This window comes from Limulus polyphemus, unplaced genomic scaffold (genome assembly GCF_000517525.1).
Source record: "Limulus polyphemus unplaced genomic scaffold, Limulus_polyphemus-2.1.2 Scaffold1277, whole genome shotgun sequence".
Lineage (NCBI taxonomy): Eukaryota > Metazoa > Arthropoda > Merostomata > Xiphosura > Limulidae > Limulus > Limulus polyphemus.
Genome location: NW_013666887.1, coordinates 299358 through 309174, shown reverse-complemented (window position 1 = coordinate 309174; position 9817 = coordinate 299358). Strand labels below are relative to the sequence as shown.

The 9817-nt window shown below is 32.0% G+C and overlaps 1 protein-coding gene across 1 annotated transcript in view; it reads right to left on the bottom strand.

The window, feature by feature from the left end:
• Nucleotides 1-4217: 4217 nt before the first annotated feature.
• Nucleotides 4218-9817, bottom strand: part of LOC106462896 (RNA polymerase-associated protein CTR9 homolog) — a 13991-nt gene continuing 8391 nt past the window's right edge. Inside the window, exon 2 of the mRNA XM_013922861.2 lies at nt 4218-7515. The gene's annotated coding sequence lies outside the window, so the exon portion shown is untranslated. The remainder of the gene's footprint in view (nt 7516-9817) is intronic.

Genomic DNA, 9817 nt, shown 5'->3' with positions numbered 1-9817 from the left:
AATATGGATGGAAATATATCAGACTCTTTTCTATAGCAAGGAGTTCCCTCCGTATTACACAGTAGTATCTCTCTGGTCTACTCAGGACCCTACTGAAGTAGGCCACCATATGTTCGTTTTCACCCACTTTCTGAGACAACACTCCTCCAGTTCCAACATTACTAGCATCACAATCCAGTATGTACGGCAGTGAGGGATCTGGAAGCTTTAAAAGTGGAGCTGAGGCCTAGAAAATACTAGAGTTGCCAGGAACAGTCATGATCCTTCTAGAAACTCCAACACGCATGCTTCCAGCATCACATGACTTCTGCTGTCATAACAATACACTTACTAATTTAAAAGTTATAGCATGAAAACTATAACAAGCACACAATGGTTATGAGATCCCACATACCGAGACTGTGTTGAAAGGGTTAATTAACAGGAAGCTAGCTAGCTTTATTCTTGTTATTCACCAGCCACACACACCGAGTTTTCCACCGGGACATTATGTAATGTTTTCGTAAAAATACTAATGTCCGATGAGATTCCACTGAAATATCCTGGTCAAATATCTAAAGTTTTCCGATTGATAAGTGTTATAACAATTACAGTTATAGCTTCCAAAGTTTATAGCACATTGACCATAGCAAACTAATAATAGATGCTCTTCTTTTGGCGCATCGCGTTGGTTATAATTATAGGCGTGTGGAAGGCTTTCTAGAAATTTCAGTTTTACTGGGGCTAACACAACGTTTATATACACACATGTTGTTGATTCTTACTCTCGAGAACCTTCTACAGCTTTGGAGAATAGGCGAGAGTTTTGCAATATATATTTAAAAGCATAAGCCATGTATGTTTCTAAGTATAAATTTAATCCAAACAAACGTTGATATTAAAATAAATATATAACAGATTAACAGTGAATTAACAATGGCTTTTAAGTAATTGCCTATTCCAATTTTCTTGCATTTATTTTCCTTAAATTCTGTGGATTATAATGTTTAAAATTAATTTTTATAATTATGTCTATATTTACGAGGATTATTGTTCACTGTTAGTTTATTACATGAAATTAAAAGTAACCTTGTGAAATATTATTGAAATTACTACTGAAAATGTACATCATCTGTTTTATCTTCTTGTAATATTTATTTTGAATTAATTCTGGTTCTGAATACGTGCAGATTTCACATAGCATATGATTGAAAAGCTGTAAAGTTGATGTTGTGTCAATTTATCTTTGTTGTTCTTGGAAATGGATAATATCTGTTGCCACCTGGGAAGAACATTGCTTCATACAACATGTGTAAAATTGCGGACAACAGTGTCCTTCAATGGTTGTTGAGGCGATATATAAAGAGGTCAGGGCTTGACCTATGTTGCATAACCAGTCACACGAGTATTGCAAGTCACCCTGGGTAAATGGGAGATTTCTTGTGCTAAAGAATGTTACCAATTTTCACAAAGTTGAAATGTATTTCAGGTGAAATGATGAAGGTGAGAAAGGCTTTAGGAACTGGAGTGCTTGCTCACATTCATTATTTCATCTGAAACACACATCTCAACTTCGTGAGGATTGATGATGCTGTGATGATCTAGAAGTTGGCCATAAACCATCGATAGTATGATGCAAGCCCTATGAAAATGTAGACTTCTCACTTGGTCACAGGCTGAGACCAATCTTGCACCACTGTTGTTTTAGTTGAATCCATGGAGATTCCTCCTCTATCCACAATATCACCAAGAAATTCCACTTCCATGCACATTTTCCTGGTTTCAGTTTCAAGTCTCTCTGTTGAAAAACCAATTTCAGGTTTTCAGTCACAGATCAGACACTTCTCCCATTGCAACATTTTAAGCAAAAGCTCCATCAGACTCTCAAAAGTGGCAGTCACATTACACGTAGCCAGACAGTAAAATCAAACAACCCATCTCTTATGGTAAAAGTAATCTTGTGTCAATTGTTGTCATCCAGCTCGACTTTCCAGTATCCTAATGCCAGGTCTAATCTAGTGAACCACCAAGCCCTTTCCAATGCATCCAGACATTCATCTCTTCATGGTAGTGGAAAGATATCAATGTGAAATATTGCATTCACTCATCTAAAATCAGTACATAGCTTGGGTGTACCTTCCTACTTTCTAGCAATCACTACTAAAGACGACTGAGAACTTACCAAATATTGTATGGTCTCACCCTTTAACATCTATTATACCCCAAAACTGGCTATATCCACAATGCTCCAGGGAATCCTGTGTGATAGTTGTTTAATTGGATGGGCATTACCTTTATCAGCATGATGCACTATGACACTTGCTCAACCCAATCAGCCATCTGGTTCCACAAATACATCAGCAAGTTCAGCCAACTAGTCTCCGAGTTGCTGCTACTGCATTGGGTTTAGGTTGTCTGTACAATCCCTAAGTAACAAACTCAAATGCATTGGTAGTACTGTACTTGAAGTGCAATGGATACAACCCTAATATTACCACTAGCCTCAGCTACTTATGCTTCACTTACCATGCCAGTGACAATTCCAACATGAAGATGATTAACTGGTCATACATAATTGAAGAACAACTGGAACTTCCTATCTCCTTGGACAGACAACTGCCAAAGCTCATGCTGCTTTCATTCTGAACATAAAACAGCTTATTTCATCTATGGGCATTATGGCTTTGCATCAATGCACTAAGAGTAAATCACAGACTACCACTTAATTTCCTTTCCCACATACACCCATGCAGTCCATTCTTCATGTATCTGGTCTAGCTGACATCAGCTAACTCTCCTACAGAACCTTTCCACAGAAGAGTTTGGCTGATAAGCTCTGCAGTAAATCAATCCTGATAATACTGATGCAAGAACCAAGGTTACCAAAAACAACTACCTTCATTCTGTGAGAAATGCTTCTTAGACATAATAAGAGAGATACATCTCCACTCATATACAGTCTATCTTCATTTGCCAGAACAAATGTCAGATGTTGGTTTTACTTCAAGCATCTGGTATATACTATAAGATCTACTAATGTTATGGCTATTCACGTATAAACCAGGAACTCTATCTCCCACCCTTGTACTCTGACAGTCACATACCCATCCATCTAGGAGAGATCTGGGCTAACCACTGAACAATTTGGTGCAAGTTATCCACTGCACTCCCCCCCCCCCTCCAAGTTGGTGTCCAGGAACCTTGGGTTTCATTAGTTTCCAAGAGTTGTTGGCATTGTTCATTGCCTGTTGTCGGCTCTCTTGCACTTGCCGTATCATCAGCTGGAACTGCTGAAACATTCCCATATCATGATCAAATCACCTTCATGTTTTACTGCAGGTACAGGATGCACCTTTTTTTTTTTCTTCCTCCAAGCATACCAGGGTCAATTTATGAGGGAAAAGTCTCATTTTAATCATATCAGACCAGAGAATTTTGAGGAAGAATGCTTTCATAATAAAACAAACCTTTATTGACAACATCTGTAACACAATTCTCTAGCCTGACAAAGAGATTAATTTAATGAAAATCTTCATATGCAGGTATATTTTTCTGTATGAATGGCTGATGAACAAACAGACAAAACGTCAGCATATGACCATGAGGGTGACACTAAGAGAGGACTTGTTTTGTTTAGTCTAAGTGCTATCAAAACCTCCCAGAATGCTATACTATGCCATCATGTAAACAGTCCATTTTGCATATTAAAACATATGTAACGAGGAGCCTTGATTATGACCAGATACTCTTTATACTTACCAATTTATTGTTTTAACAAAGATTCATCATACTGTTTATTTTACATTCACTAATGAATGTTTAAATAGATAATTACTAGTAATTTTATTAGCTGCAAATATGTTACAAATGTCACATACACCTACTTTGATAAGCCACGGTATACAAAATATGTAAGAACTAAAACTTTGAACGTTATTCGAAACCAAACTGAATGTTCTCAGAGTAATAAATAAAAGTTAGATGGATAGTTTCAGACTTAGGAATGGTAGGTATATGATGGGTGTTGTTAAATAACAAACTAAAACCTGCCTAATGCATTGAAGATAAGTTGTGAAATATTTACTATATCAGCAAAAATAAAAACAAAACATAAAAGTCAAGAAAGGAAAAAAACTGCATCATTCAATCATATAAAGACAAGAGTTTTATCACTTTTTTGTAGAATAAAAACATTCATGCAAAAACTTAGATTTATTTTTCAGTGTATAATACAAGCAACACAAAAATATTGATTATACAAACAACTTACTGGGAAAACAATTTAAAATTTGAAAATTGCAGAACATGCTTTATTTTCTATTAAATTCACTTATTTATATGTACAATTGCATTATGAAAAGAACGTGTATACAGGCTCCAAGATTCTCAACACAGCAAGTTATATTTTTCTTCAAGATGTTATCAACTCAAAAAGACACTTCCACACAAATATAGGAGTAGTCTAAATTAATGCTTAAACATGTTGTTTATATTTTAAACATGTGTGTTTACACCAATTTCCTTTGCAGCAAATCTTAACTAAAATCTACAATGAATAATTCATTTACAGATTCAACACATCATGTTATCTGTTTACGAGGAACTTAAAATGAATTAAGTTAAAAATTCTAAGAACAGTGAGTATGATATTCATCAACTATAATGACATGCAATTATTGATTTCTAATGTCAATATTACTATAACCCGTGTTTTCAAATTATAGCATACAAAGTACAGAATGAATTATTGATTTATAATGTCAATATTACTATAACCTGTGTTTTCAAATTATAGCATACAAAGTACAAAATGAATTATTGATTTATAATGTCAATACTACTATAACCTGTGTTTTCAAATTATAGCATACAAAGTACAGAATGAATTATTGATTTATAATGTTAATATTACTATAACCTGTGTTTTCAAATTATAGCATACAAAGTACAGAATGAATTATTGATTTATAATGTCAATATTACTATAACCTGTGTTTTCAAATTATAGCATACAAAGTAAAGAATGAATTATTGATTTCTAATGTCAATATTACTATAACCTGTGTTTTCAAATTATAGCATACAAAGTACAGAATGAATTATTGATTTCTAATGTCAATATTACTATAACCTGTGTTTTCAAATTATAGCATAAAAAGTGCAGAATGAGCTATTTTAACATAAAGAAGATTGAAACTTTTCAAGAAACTTGTAAAAACAATTATGGATAATTTTTTCTGTATTATTATTATTATTGAGTGAAGCTGTGTAGTACCTGATATATCAGTTTCACGAAGTGTACAAGTTTTATGTTTACTGTATTACAGTGTTAAAACAGTTACTACTTTATCTCAGTCTATAACAGTTTTAGATCACATTAACAGGATTAAGTGGCATTCTGGATCAACCAATATCATAAAAAACAGAGAAGCATAATCACTTTCAAAACAATAGAAAATTAAATCATAATTACAATTTGTTAACCAATGAAAATTCTCACACAATTTATATAACAATCAATTTAGAACATTATTAAAACTTGAGTTCAACACATTAGCATTTCTGACAACCTCTAGCAACATACTTTTATTACTATTTAATTCCCCTAATATAATTTTTACTTGTCTTTCCCATTTTGAATGTTAAATACTGACTTGTCCTGTCAGGTTGAAAAAACAATTACGAAGAAAATAGAAAAATTAAGCAGCAAGTTTACATTTAATAAAACTACTATTTTCCTATTCATATATATTTTTACTTATTAAAACAAGTACATTTTTTATGAAACGTACAAAAGTGTTTCCTCAAATAACTTCAGTAGAGATAATAGTGCAACAAAAAACAGTTCCTATCTTTTGTTATTAAAATATTAATTTGGCATTAAAAAGTATTATTGAACCTAGGAATGCCTTCCTTAAACAAAGCACAATGCAGAAACACTTCCTCTGATATCTATAATTTATTTTTAAGCACACAATAAGCTATTTTTCTTTTATTAAACATTTAAAAAATACCTAAATAAATCTAAACTTCAACAGAACTTTTAATGACAGCTATACTACTTCCCATATTTAACATCAAAATGCTCATTATTTAATTTTAATTGAAACAAAGAAACTACAGGAGCATCAGAAACCACCTCAACTGAATAAGATTCAACATTAAACTATCAGTCAAACATACAGAAAAAAAGATAAAATTTTGAATACTGCCTAAATAGCTAGAACTTCTATCAGTATTAAAATTTACAAGATTTAATCCAGTAATCTATCTTTAAATTCAAATGCCCTTGGCAGAGAGATGGATAAAGTCATTCAAGCCATCAAAGCAGTGCTCTGTTACTAGCAGTAAAGCTAACAGAATTTTAGTGAATTTATTGACATTTTTATGATAAGTCAAAAGAGGTTATTCCTTCTTTATGCAAATCACTAATTAGGCTTCATTTGGAATACTGTGTATGCTGTTGGTCTCCTTGTCTAAGAATATTGACTTATTGGAAATAATTCAGAGATGGGCTATGAGGAAGATTGTGTAGATGGGAAAGTTATCTTACAGGTTAAGATATTATTATTTTATTTGTAGAAAAGAAGAGTAAAAGATGATCTTATTGAAGTTTAAAAGATTATTCAGGGGATCACTAGGATAAAGGTCTCTCATTTCATTTTGCTATACTCTGAAAATAACAAGACAAAGAGAACACAAGTACAAGATTTCAAAAAAGACAAGTTAGGCTCCAGTTAAGACAATTTTTCTCTACAAAGTGAAGGCATTACTGTAATTAGTAGTCATGTCAGCATTTTAAAGGAATTTAAGAGGGGAACTCATAATTTCCTGGAAAATAAAGGATTTTGAATTTAAATTTTTACCTTTCTCAAGGGTGGGTGTTCAAGAACAGAAAGGAATGAACAAATGGTTCCTTTTTGTCCATATGTATGTCACATTCTCACATTCAATCTCATCTATTCAAAAATCATTTTTTTAATTTAATGCCAATATTTCCAAAAAAACATTTGTGAGTGTTTTCTTATTATGTATAATTAGTAATAATTCATTTCTAACAGATAAGAAATTCAGACTTCATGCATCAGAAAACATTTCTTCCTATAGTAACTATCTCAGTAAAAATAATTATAGCATTTTATAATATTTTTATAAACAAAGAATATTTTTCTAAAAACAGAAAAAAGTGGTAAGTCCTGTCCTGAAAGAATAAAATAAAAATCATTGTAGGTAACTTTCAAATTTAAAACACATGAATGCTTACACGCCAATGTACCTTTTATCTTGCAACATCTGCCAATATTCAGAAAATAGTAAAATAGAAACCAGAATATACAGTTACTACCAATTTATCATTATTAATATATAGATAAATATTTACTTTCCAAGCAGCTTCATAGGACTGTACAGCAAAAATCCAGGTGCTCATACATGAGAGATGACACAAATTGTAAGAAATGTCTTAAGTTTGTATGTTTGCAACAGTAATGAACAGTCACCTTCCTGAAGATTAAGTCTGGTTTCTTATTTTTCAGCCTGTAAAAATAATTGAAATAGATTTATTGTTGCAGTAACTGCAGATACTTAAATTCTCAATCAAAATATGCATTTTGAAAATAATTGTTTAATAATGACTCAAGTTAAAGACACTAGAGAAGTAGTAAAATACAGTAAATCAACCAGTGGTACATGTACCATTACAAAGGATGGATGAATTTTAAAAATGGTACACAAAATCTTAGTAGATATTCAATATTTTTATTACTGCATGTTTGTGAAAATTACATTTATAATGAATTTTCTGCTATGTTGTCAGTTGTTTTCACTCATTAACATTAATAATTTAGCCTTCAAAAATTCCACATTGCCCTCATACAACTAATTTGATAATTTATGTATCGATAAAGAATTTCATTCACACTGTATTGTTAGTGTTTGAGAATGCTCATCTAGATCTAGATAAAGTAAATTTTAAATACAAATCTACCAAAGGACATTTGTGAGTGTGTGTCAGAATGAAATATTAAACTAGAAAGCATACAAGTAAAAATGTCAACTTTTCCACCAAACATCATGAAAGCTCTCACAGAAGTTGAAACTGTACACAAATAAAATTCTTGTTTTTACTTATAAAATTCTTAATTTAAAAACAAGAAGGTACCACAATTTGTACATATTTTGGTTAGGCTTCATTTGGAGCCATAAATGCAATTTTGGTCCCCTGAACACAGAAAGAATAACAATAAATGGTGATGAAGGCAGGGATAAGCTTCTACAATGATATTTGGTTATCTGATGTTTAAGATATCAGGAGGCTTAAAGTTTTAACCTGTTTTCTATGAAGCACAGAAAAATAAGAGGAAATGTGATCCAAGTGTTAAAAATTGATCGACTTTAAGACAGTCTTACTTCAAGTGATCTATAGGAATGGTAAAACAAAAAAAGATGGATATGAGTACTTGATTACTGAAAGTAATACATACAACTTTAAGTTAGAAGCAGGTTAGTTGTTTATACAAGTTCTCAGATTTTTATATAATGGTGCGATGTGTCCAATTCTGAATAATTTAAACTACTTAGATAGGTATAGAGATGTGAGGAGTTACATATAATTTAGTTTTGATATTTTGGTCGAAGAGAACTCAAAGGACCAATCTGTCATTTTGTTTGTTTTTTCTTTCATTGTATTTCTTCACACTTTCCTTAAGTTAAGATGTTGTGACCTAAAGAGGTGGATGCTTTCTTTCCTTAGGTTAAGATGTTATGACCTAAAGAAGTGGATGCTTTTTTTCCTTAGGTTAAGATGCTATGACCTGAAGAGGCGTGAGAGTTTAGCCATATTTTGAAGGAAGTGTAAAATACTGAATGTTAGTACAAAATTATCTTAAAAAACATAAGAAAGGTCATACTAGAGCAATTGGTTTCCTAAGAAAGAATGTTGACTTATTGCAAAAAGTTCAGAAGAGGGCTGCTAGAATGATTCTGGGGATGGAAAATATTATCTTATGGTCATAGGTGATGGGATGGTTTAATATCTTTTAACTTGTTCTTTTTTTTTTTTTAACTCTTTCCTGGTTCCTGGGACCTACCTCATAACAATTTTGTGCTTGTTATTTTTAATATATTGACCTTACAGCCGTGCCTGGCTAACCATACAGAAGTTACGATGACGAGGCACACGTGCACTCATGCTACTGTACCCAATGTCATAAAATTGACCTTTAATCTTTACTAAGTCTTGGCTGTGTTTTAGTAGACTAGTATTTTGTAAAATACGGTCACATTTCAATTATTATAGTGAGTGTATAGAGATTATTGCTATTTAGAAATAAGTTCTTAAACATATTTCTCTTAAAACATAGAGCAGTAAATAAAGAAGTAAAGCAAACAATTATCTCTTCTAGTTATGACCTTTGTACTTGGTGGCTGCTTGACATAGGTTGCTAAGCCTTTAAAAATTTTGCACATGGAGGATATGAAAAAATATTTTTTTAGGTTTTATATATATACATTTGAATAACTAAAAAATCATAAATTACTACATCAATACCATAGAATTCTACTATAATTTATCAAGCTTAGTAACTAAGCTGTATTTGGGTCTAAAACAAATATGAAATTTCGAACAGACTAAAGACACAACCTACCTCATTGAAATCTTGATTCAAAAGAAAGAAATGGCAGAAGGAACGTTAGAAAGGATGAGAAAACCACTAGAGGGGCATTCTGAGCTTCCGATTGGTTAATTATGTCATATATAGAAGTAAGTGTATATAAGGGAGCAGTTCCCAAATTGGAAAGAGGTAGGCAGGGTGCCACTGTGTTTGATTTATTACAT